Raw genomic sequence first — 11,489 nt, forward strand, 5'->3', positions numbered from 1 at the left:
CTGTCTTCCACGAAACCAGACCCTGATGCCAAAAAGACTGGGGACCACTGCTTTATAATGTCTATTCCCCATTTAGTGGTTTGAAACATTCTGTCTGGTGGCAATAGTGTTCCTGTGGGCTATTGTGTCAAAGTCATTGGGATGCTTTCTGAAAGGCCTCTACTTACTACTGGGAAGTTTCAAGGAAATAATAGAAGGCATACGGTTAGCTCTTTTTGAGAAAACTGAGCCATTCAAATCGTATACTAAAATGTCCTAACTTCCAAAAGGCAAGAAAAATGATTCTTAATTAAACGTTTAATGTTTATTATAGCTAGAATATTAGTTTTAGGTCAAATTTATGATGCACTAGATTTGTACTTTTTATGTTATTATATGGACTTTATAGTTCATTGAGATTTCTTATATAATCAATGTGTACAGTATATTTGAGCCCATTTATATGACAGAGCAGAATTTTATTCTTTAGAATTATTACAGAGGCTTAGAGCTGTCGCATCTTTGCTTTCATGACATATTTTTGTTACATCTATGGTTTATTTAATGGCAAGTCCTTGATCAGTAATGCAATGCCCAATTATGACATCGTTCTTATGGGAAAATATGACTGCTTTATGATAGAGTTTCCAAGAATGGATTGTGCTCAAAGGCAGAGACTAATTGTGCTTTGAAAGGAACAATTCTTAAGAGTGAGTGAGTGGTGAGTGTGTATGTGCTGGTCACATATAAGACACCTTCTCTACCCAAGACACATCACTAGGCACTCTCTTCCACCACTCAGGCTTGGAAAGACACACGAATTCTTTTGAGATATTTTCTATCATGCATACAGGTTTAGTGATGGAGAGGGAAAGACTATATGTGATTATCCACACATCCATCTCACCTCAAAAATAAAAGCCATTTGGCCTCTCATGCCATTTCCCTATTGCAGGTAGCAAGAAGTCTCAGTAACTTCAAGCACTTCCTGGCTTCTGACCATTTCAGTGAGTGAAGAATAAGTTCAGCTGCTTCGAGATGCACTTAGGGAAGACCAATGGTACAATGGCACAGAACCCATGTGAAAAATCCACAACTCCCAAGTTCAAGTCAGGGACTTCAGTGTGACTCTGGATGTCCCTTGATATTTCTGACTCCTAAAATGTCTGCATTTTCTTCACAAAGGTTTCTTATCTTCAGCACATATGTCCAATTCTTCTAAAAGGATTCCCTGAAGGACATTATTTGATAACACCTAGAAAACTGCATAGAGAAATTTTTGAAATGAAAAGTGCCCTTCTCATTCACTTTAAAAACATAAGTCTCTTAAATATGGCAAATGAATCAGTGAAAAATTCCAGATGTCTGGAAAGGCTGGGATACCCAATAGGACAGAAGGTGTGGAGAATTTCTGATCAGCTTCCAGCAAGCCAATGCATTTGAAACATCAGAATGAGAATAGGCCATGAAGCTATGTAAACTCATATGTAACTCATCCTTCTACATACAGTGTTTAAGCAATTTCAACTGAGCAGCATTTTTTGATTGCTCAAGCCACAGAACAGACCTTGACTGGCTGTGGCTGTGGCAGAGTTCACACCAAAGAACGTGCCTGGGAGTGAGGGGAGGAAAAGACCCCTGTTGGACTGGGATAACAGGTGCAGCCACTCTGGTGGCCAGACAGGCAGGCTGGCCAAGAACAACATGTGAAAGCTGGGGAGTCATATCAGGGAGAATGGCAGGTGCCCAGTCACTATATCAGTTAGGATTCAGCTGCAGCCAACAGAAACCACTCTAGCTGGTTTCAGCATAGAGTGATTTATTGCCAGGCATCAGGGGGCTTCAGAGACCTATGGAGGGCTTGCAGGAATAAGTTCCAAGGCCCTGCCACAGTGGAGAGGGCCATCACGGCAAGCTGGTGAGCGTGGAACACGGCAGTCTCCAGCCTGATGTGCAGCAGCGAAGTGGATGCCTCATGCCCTGCCTCTCACTCCGGTCCACTCAGCTCTGAAAGCTAGCCTTGCACATGGGCAGAACCAATATAGTACCCAGAAACTGAGCTCCGGGGAAGTTTTCTCAATCAGTTTTTTTGTTTTCCAGCATCTGTAGCACAGGGGGTTGGAACAGATGTTAAAGTCACAGATGGTAAAGTTGAAGTTTACACTGAGACATTAAATCAGCGATGGAGCAAGGGAGCCTCAAGGACTTATAGGATGCAAGGAAGAAGAAAATCTGGCTTCCTAACCAAAAAGGTAGACTAGGCCAAGGGGAGAAAGTTCAAAGATGGGAACTTACCAGGAGTCAAGCCTAGGACCACATTCTTTACAGTCAACAGCCTGAATTTCTCCCTAAGAGGAAAAACTTACTAGCGGGATTTGCAATCAAATGTTTTTTGTTTGTTAGTTTACCTGTCTATCTAAACAGGCATCTAAGAGCTTCCTGGTAAAATCCTTTAAGGAGCCAAGGCTGTAGGAGAGACTGGACAGAAAGGGATGGTCTTCCCTGAGACCCAGGCCATAGACTTGCTAAATGCAAGTCATGTTATCTTCCTTTAGCCCTTCACAATCTCCCCTCCCTCTGGGAAAACCTCTAGGGCACTCAGCATGCAGCCAGGGCTTAGCATGTAGCAGAAGTTCCACCACAGGGGAGATGAGGACAAAGTCACTTGTTCATCCAGTGAAGCAATCAGCTTCCACTCACTACAAGGCTGACAACAGCTGTCATTGCCTCGGGCTTCTCCCAGCAGTGTTTCACCTGCAGGACGTTGAAAGGAGGTTGCCAGCCCCTAAAATGAATAAATTAGAAACAGAGCCCAGGGTTTCCTCATGAGTGTATATGCTTAGCCTTTATGGGCCAATGTCTTTATGACCACTTTTAATAAAACCTCACCAATCTGAGTCTGGGGAGCAGACTTCTGACACGAGGGCACCCTGATGCTCTCTAAGGCCAGCTCTACTCTTGCATTTCAGGGATCTGCCCCAGTAACAATGATAAAAACAATGTTGTTGATATTTGAGGCATCTTAATTTGCTCCTCACTACAACACGGAGATACAGGCAGGAAAAATATAAGGATTTCCATTTAAAGATGAGGAAACGGGGATATAGTATAGATCTGTCCAAGGTACATAATGCTGGTCCCAGGCCAGACACCAGGCCCACAGATTACAAATCCAGGGGTGACACTCACAACTCCAAACTGCCTAGTGCTTCTGCTATTTATAGCCAGATCCTAGGAGCAAAAGGGGTGGGGGGAAGCAGGATTCAGAGGTCCACCCTAAGGAACAGGTCCTCAAGAGTCAGGAAACACTGAAATGCTTCATTGCAAAGAAGACTTTTTAAGGCACACCAACCTTTTCTGAGTCATACTGGGGCAAAATAATTTCACACAATTCTGAAAATAATTACAGAATTGAATTGGAAAGGATCAAATAAAGAAAGGTAGGAGAAAGAAGAGGGAAAAGTCTAAGGCCAATTTCCAACTTTTTTCGGTGTCCACACCCTACTGAAGTCTGGCTGACTTTAAGTGCTTCTTCCACAGCCCTTTACAAAGTACTAGATATACATATATTTTCATTTAATACTGATTTTGCTTTTAGAACTTCCCCCACACCCCCTTAAGATAACTGAAGATACTTTAGTCAAGGTATATATGATGGGAATGAGTTAAAATAGTAAACCCATTTGTCCTCAAACCTACTACTGTCACTTAATGTTTGTATTTCCAAGGAAAGGAGAAACACACAGAATCAAAAAACTTTAAGTAGAAACATACAATTTTGACCTTTAAAAACCAAGTTGCTGTAAGGAAAGAAATTACTTGCTTTTTTATTCCAAAATGGCTTAATACTTATAACTGGTAACATTTGCTGAGGGCATACTTTGTACCAGGCACTACAGCTAAGCCCATGATACACATTGCACTTCACAACAGCCTGGTAAATAAGTATTATTCCCATTTTACAGATGAGGAAAATGAGGAGCAGTAAGATTGAATCAGTGCTTCTCGAATTTAATGTGCAAACAAATGACCTGAGGATCTTGTTAAAATGCAAATTCTGATGCAGGAGGTCCTAGGACCAAGACCCAGGACTTGGGAATAGTGGACACCAGGTTCAAAGTCATTAGGTCCACTCCTACTCCCAGGCACTGGTTCTCAAAGTGTGACCTCGGACCACCAGCAGCAGTAGCCCCTGGAAATGTGTTAGAAATGCAAATTCTAGGGCTTTGCCCCAGAAAGACTAGATCAGAGACTCTGGGAGTGGGGTCCAGTGATCTGTGTTTTAGCAAGCCCTCCAGGGATCTCTAATGGCACTCACGTCCGAAGCCACCACACAATGCCACACCTTGTTTCCTCCTTTTTGGGAAGTCTTTCCTGCCACTTCGCATTTTGAGTCTTGGAATGTCTTTAGGGTTTTGACATATCACAATCCCTCTGTGTTAATTACTATCATACGAAAGGTAATTTCTTCAGAGAAGCCTGAAAACGTATTACCTCTCATGACTAAAACTGCATTGCTTTTGTCTTCTCCATACCAGAGAAAAATGGCAAAACAACTTATGCAGCCAATAAGATGGAAAGCAAAGGAGGAACTAAGCTGGCTTTCCAAATCAAATTGTTGATATGCTCTGGGGTTATAAAGTATAACTGAGCTGCTGCAGGCATGTGCTTTATACCTAGGAAATGATCATTCTCCTAGGCCTAAGCACAGAGCAGATTTCAGTGAAGGAATGGAAATGTTTCCCTGGAAAATTCCCCATCCCAGCAACAACAATGATGCAATCATTTATTTTCCACATTCAGAACCACAGAACTTCAGTGCTTCCCCAAAGTAGGCCTCTGTGGGCCCCAGAAATAAAATATATATATACAGAACCCTAAAGTGGAGCCTTATTGCAACTCAAAAAATGGAAGAAGAGATGAGCAGAGTAACATTTTTCTATTCAGCAAGCCAAAAATAATAGTATCCCATTCTGTTCAATTTACAGTCTAGTTAAGGTCTGCTTTGGTCCTTACTTTATCTGACCCAATACATTCATCCTTACTAAAGCGCCCACCTCAGACTCACTCTGGCCAGATTCCAGTCAAGATATTTTATAAGTTAAAAGCGTGATAGGTTCTTGATGACAGCATATATTTTCCCCCATCTGCACTAAATTCAAACCATTCTTTGCAGCCCTATTAGACATGAGCAAAGTCGCTTGTAGCCAGTAGGTGTCCTTTGATTGTATTTTTAGAATAGCCCATGAATAAAACAGAGTTGGATTATCCCCAGAAAAGTTGGTAACTAAGTATGACAGTCTGAATAATCAGGAGAATTCTAACATTTTATATGGAGAGTTGTCTCCCGCAATACCATTGGAAGCTATGTGTTAGATTCAGATTCCTGATCTCAGATAATCCAAAAGAGTTGCTATAGGTGTCGAAAGCTACTAGAAAGCAACACAAAAGCACAGTAATGCTCACAGTGAAGGAGCAAGCATATGTTTGCATGAGTGTATGTTCGTACACACACACACACACACACACACACACACACACACACACACACACACACACACACACACACCCATGCAAGGCCAGGAGAGAAAGCTTCAGTGTAAGAAAAACCAGCCTCACAATCTCTTGACATATAATCCTCTCTCCCTAAATTCCAGCCTTTTCTCTAAAGCCCAAATTTCCTCCACTGTTATCTTTAGATATTTAATTAATTTGCACCCAGGTCCCCAGAACTCTGATTCCATAACTTGCATCTGAGCCTGGCCCCAGAGAATCAAATACATATTCACACTCTCAGAAGCTGGAGATCTTACCATATTTAACAAGAAGCATCTCTGACAGTAATTGGAGTTTTGTATCAAGGTAAATAAATGGTAAGATCATAAGAACATACTCCAGTGGCCCTGTGCATCCTGGAAATGCTAACATCAGAGAGCAAATTTAACATAAGGCCTCGGCGGAGATGAATTTTCTATAAACAAACAGTGTGAAGAAAGCCTCACTTTTGTCATGTGTTATTCCCATTGAAGAAAAGATGAATATTCTGTTTCATATGTTTGTTACCAGAAGCTGCCGCTTCATTTATTTAATAGGAAGATTTTCACTTCCTCGCCGGGTGGACCAAGTTATCACCATATTTTGGCCAGCACTGGACGAGCAATCTCACCCAGCAGTGCCTTTTAATGCAAACTGTGCAAATTGTTAAATGTACTGTGATGTTAACACTTCAGGTGAGTCGGTTTAAAAGTAGCTTATCTTTTTCTTTACCCACACTGAGTGCTTCCAACACTCGGAAGCTTTCTCTAGGATAGACTTTCTCAACCTCAGCACTACTGATGTCTGGGATCAGATAATTTTTTGTTCTAGGAGCTGTGGTAAGCAGAATAATGGTCTTTTAAACATGTTCACGTCCTAATCCCTGGAACCTGTGAATTGTTACATTACATGGCAAAAGGAAATTAAGGTTTACAGATAAAATTACATTTGCTAATCAATGGACCTTAAAATGAGGATATTACCTTAGATTATCTGTGTGGGTCCAATGTAATCACGGGAGCCCTTAAAAGTTAAAGAGGGAGGCAAAACAGTTGGTCCAGAGAGATGTGATGATGGAAGAGGCAGGAGAGATTTGAAACTTGAAAGGGACTTGACCTGCCATTGTTGGCTTTGATTACAGAGGAAGGGGCCACAAGCCAAGAGATGCAGACAACATCTAGAAGCTGAAAAAGGCAAAAGAGTGAATTCTCCCCTAGAGCATCCAGAAAGGAATGGAATCCTGCTGACACCTTGATTTGAACCCTGGGAACCATATGGAAGACCTCTGACCTATAGAACTATAAGACAGGGGTCCCCAACTCCCGGCCATGGACCGGTACTGGTCCATGGCCTGTTAGGAACTGGGCCACACAGCACGAGGTGAGCGGCAGGGCGAGCAAGCAGAGCTTCATCTGTATTTACAGCCGCTCCCCATCGCTTGCATTACCGCCTGAGCTCCACCACCTGTCCGATCAGCAGCGAACCCTACTGTGTGCTGTGCACGTGAGGGATCTAGGTTGCGCGCTCCTTATGAGAATCTAATGCCTGATGATCTGAGGTGGAGCTGAGGCAGTGATGCTAGCGCTGGGGAGTGGCTGCAAATACAGATTATCATTAGCAGAGAGGTTTGACTGCACAGAGACATTAATAAATCAATTGCTTGCAGACTCATATCAAAACCCTATCAGTGAGTAGCAAGTGAAAACAAACTCAGGGCTCCCACTGATTCTGCATTATGGTGAATTGTATAATTATTTCATTATATCTTACAATGTAATAATAATAGAAACAAAGTACACAATAAATGTAATGAGCTTGAATCATCCCCGCCCCCGTCTGTGGAAAAACTGTCTTCCACAAAACCGGTCCCTAGTGCCAAAAAGGTTGGGGACCGCTGCTATAAGATAATAAATCTATGTTGTGATAATAAAGTTTGCCATTAAATTTGTGGTGATTTGTTATGACAAGAAACAGCCCTTGTATTGGCAGCCTTTGTATTAAAAAACTAACACAGAGACTGTCTTGTGCATTGCAGAACGTTTAGCAGCATCTATGACTCTACCTGCTACATGCCAGGAGGACCCTCCCCCAAGTAATGAGAACCAAAAACGTCTCCAGACACTGCCAAATGTCTCCTGGGGGGCAAAATCACCACTGCCCTAACACTACCAGACTCATTTATTTCTAGAATAACACTGTCTTCTCACTAATAGGGCATAAATACATATTCAGCCTCAAACTTTTGGGCCAAGTCGTTTCAATGACCCAGTATAGTGGAAAAAAATTTATTTTTATTTAAAAAAATTTTTAATCAAACAGAAAAAATATCCAATGACTCATTATTGTACTAGAAAAAAAGCAACCTCACTATATAGGAAGCAAATGAGAAGGTGTGAAAGATATAGGTTAATGTCAGACCCATGAAGGGAGTTGGCCCATTATCAATAATGATTTTAAAAAATAGTAACAGTAATAAAAGTAACTAAGGACTTTATAGCTATTACTGCATTTACTCTTCAAAACTATTAGTATCCCCACTATGAGCCATAACTTGCGAGTATCGGGACATTCTTGCTGTCATCTGTGAGTTACTACAGCTGACACTTCAGAGGTGGAGATGGGGTGAAGTTTTATTCAGGGACAGATGGAGAGAGTAGAGGTCCTTCTGGGAAAAGAGGTCTATCCCAGCACCTGTGAGTACCGGGTATCCTATAAATGTTTGGAGGGTTGACTGGAGGATGGTGAAGCCCACAGATATAAGCATCAGAAAGCAGCACTTTGTCTCAGTCTATTCAAATCCTAAGACCCTCCCCATTTAACTGGGTATTCACAGCCACTGCCAATGGAAACAGACAGAAACACAGATCTTAGGAAAATGTTTAAATGATAATTAACTATTAAAACTCATGGTAATTCCTTACATAAAGTTAGGGATATTTCCCCCCTAAAACAACCCAGTTCTCCGTTACTGTTTTCTCTGAATACAACCCCAATAGCTTTAAAAAGTTCTGTGCAAGCAGGATGTCTAGAGGACATCTCCATCCCCACCTGCTCCTTGACACTGAACAGGCCATAACTTCATAGGTTACATGTTGCTTTGGTTTTCCATTGTCACATCCAGCTTGAAATGTGGTTGCAATCCCACGTGCTCTGAAAGCTTCCTAAATGACGAAGCAGCCATCACTATCATTAGACACCACTGTCTTGCATGGCCAAGCGGCCAGGCTCCTATTAGGACCAGCTCTGTCCTGAGTTCTCTTGCAGCATGACCCACCTCCCTGGAGCCACCTCATTAAAGCATTGGTTACTGGACAAATTGCAAATTCTAAGTCTGGCTGATGTTGCCTTGTAGGAATGACTGTTAAGATATGATGTTTCTTGTATTCCTGGAAGATTCAGAAAGGGACTGCAGGTGCACTGGGGGAGGCGGGGAGACAAAGCAACTCCAAGGACGGCCAGCAACCCTTCCCACAATGCACAATAACTCTATCACATCCACATTACCCACAAAGGCCCATTCTGCTAACGTGGAATTTTTCTCTTTTCCAGCTCTGCAATATCTGGCTCACTTTACTGTCATATTAAACGTAAGAAATCAATGCCAGACTCTTTGCCTTTACAGAGTCCAATGTCAGGAATATTTCTTGCTGCTTTATCTGAATTTCCCTTTCCTCTGCTTTTTAATTTTTTTTTTTTTACCCTTGTTCCAGGAGGTAATCAGCCTCAGGGTAAGGAGACAGAAATGCAAGATTGTATCAGAAAACACCACTTGGATTATATTTTATTGCTGTCATGCTAACAGCACCCCAAAAATGGACAGTAGTTACTTACACTGGTTGTGTGAAGAGGTTATCACTGTACCCTGAGCTAAAGAAATGGAGGGCAACAATTCTAACATCTAGTCAGTAATTCGGGAGAATAAAATGCAATGGTTCACATCTGAACAATAGCAACTAAACTGCCCCTGGGATGACAGGCCCCACCAGAAACCCCTTTCAATGGCTGGGAGGCAGCCGGCCACATAGTACGGATGCTTTTTCAGCAGGACCAGGAGTGACTGGTCAGCAGGAAGTTCTGCTTTAGGCATCAAAATGGCAGGAAGGAAATGCAGGGCAAGTGGGGCATACAACCTCGCTAAGAAGCAGAATACTGTCAAACTGGGTTGTTCAGTAGCTTTCACCTTTCAATCTTTTCAAGCTGGGCTAACTAGGCCCTGAGTGGATCCTGCAGGGGTACTTGCTATAGTTCATTTGGGGTAGAGAGAAAAGGAAAGAGCTTAAGGCAAGTTTTCTGTCCCCATTTTAAAAGAAGAAACCCAAACCAATACCAATGATGGACTGTTGATTATTTTCATTCCTTAAAAAAGGGAGAAATTTAAAAGCTGGGTCAATTTTGGCAGGGAAATTTATTCAACAAACACTGGGTTTTTATTCAACAAAAATAATGGGCTCTGGCAAAAAATTTTTTTTAATGTATATATAATACATAAGATGTGATTCCTTTTCTGAGCTAGATAGATATTTACACCAGTAACTATAATGCAATCCAGAATTAAATGCCTGCTGTAGGAAAGGTACAACTATATGCTCCTATGCCACCCACAGTGATGGAAGGATGGGGAAGGTTTCGGGAAAGCCACAGTATTGGAGCTGAGCCTTTTAGTCTGACAATGACTGTAACAGATGGAGAGGACATGGGAGGGCACTGCAAGCTGGGAGCACAGCTGAGAGCAAAGGCTCAGCGACATGGGCATGCAAAGCACATCTGGGAAGCAGACAGTGCTCCCTGTAGGCTGGAAGCAAAAGGCTGAAATGGAAAATGATGTTCCCTGATACATATATTTCAAACAACTAGCTTATACCGTGCCAGCACATAGTGCTGGTTATGACCCCCAATGAGTCACATCCTTGTATAGTCCTCTCTCCTTGAGTTTGGATAGAACCTGTGACTTGCTTCTAACCAAAAGAATATCACAAGTGACAGGCTGTCACTCCCTTGATTAGGATACATTTTATGTCACAGGCTGTTACTCCCATGATCATGCTGTTACCTATACGACTTTATCTTAGCAGACAGGAGAGAGAGGCTCCCTTGCTGGCTCTGAAGAAGTAAACTGCCTTATTATGAGAGGGTCATATAGTAGGCAGCCTTTAGTAGCTGAACAGTACCCCCAGCCAACAGCCAGCAAGAAAAAGGGGAGATGATTTATGCCAACAATCAGAGGGAGCATGTAAGTACATCTTTCCCCAGTCAAGCCTCAGAATAGACCACAGCCCCAGCTGACACCTGTATTATAGCTTAGGAAGCCTTGATAATCTAGATAAGGCTTACCTGGACTCCTGGCCTATGGAAACTGTGAAATAAGTGGGCATCTTTTTTAAAGCCACTAAGTTTGTGGCAATTTGTTACCCAGCAAAGGAAACTAATGCACTGAGTTAAATAAATATTGGAAAGGACTGGCATTCAAGACCAGAGCAGGGAAGCCCTTGTATATCTTTATTCAATATGTCTGTAATTATTCATTATTGCCCAATACTCTGTTTTGTTTCTGACAATTATAGACACCTTATTAAATGAACTAACATATGTAGAGTTCTCAGCACAGTGCCTGGAATGTACTGAATGCCATGTAAATGTTAACTATTATTATTGTTGCTACTCTCATTATTATTTCTTGCTATGAATAAATTTCCTCAAGAGAAGTAAGATGCTGTTAAAGACAAACGGTCACCTAAGAAACGTTGTTCTCTAGGAATTCCCTGGCAGTCCAGTGGTTAGGACTCCACACTTCCACTGCAGGGGTCCCCAGTTCAATCCCTGGTCAGGGAACTACAATCCCACAAGCCTCATGGCACGGCCATAAAAAAGAAAGAAAGAAACACTATCCTCCTTAGGTCTTAAGCTTTGGGAGCTTCGAGAATCTGAAGAAAACAACATACTAACCACCACTAAGAAAAATGCACATATTCACACAT

General features: G+C 42.0%; 1 protein-coding gene and 1 long non-coding RNA gene across 7 annotated transcripts in view; both read right to left on the reverse strand.

Annotated features, from left to right (window-relative positions):
• LOC309643722 overlaps positions 1 to 11,489 on the reverse strand; it is a 445,978-nt gene that overhangs the window by 238,227 nt on the left and 196,262 nt on the right. The window lies entirely within an intron of this gene.
• The window catches only part of LOC309643696 (uncharacterized protein), a 335,906-nt gene that overhangs the window by 142,213 nt on the left and 182,204 nt on the right, over positions 1 to 11,489 (reverse strand). The window lies entirely within an intron of this gene.

The sequence above is a fragment of the Balaenoptera physalus genome (assembly GCF_965194825.1).
Source record: "Balaenoptera physalus genome assembly, chromosome: 15".
Lineage (NCBI taxonomy): Eukaryota > Metazoa > Chordata > Mammalia > Artiodactyla > Balaenopteridae > Balaenoptera > Balaenoptera physalus.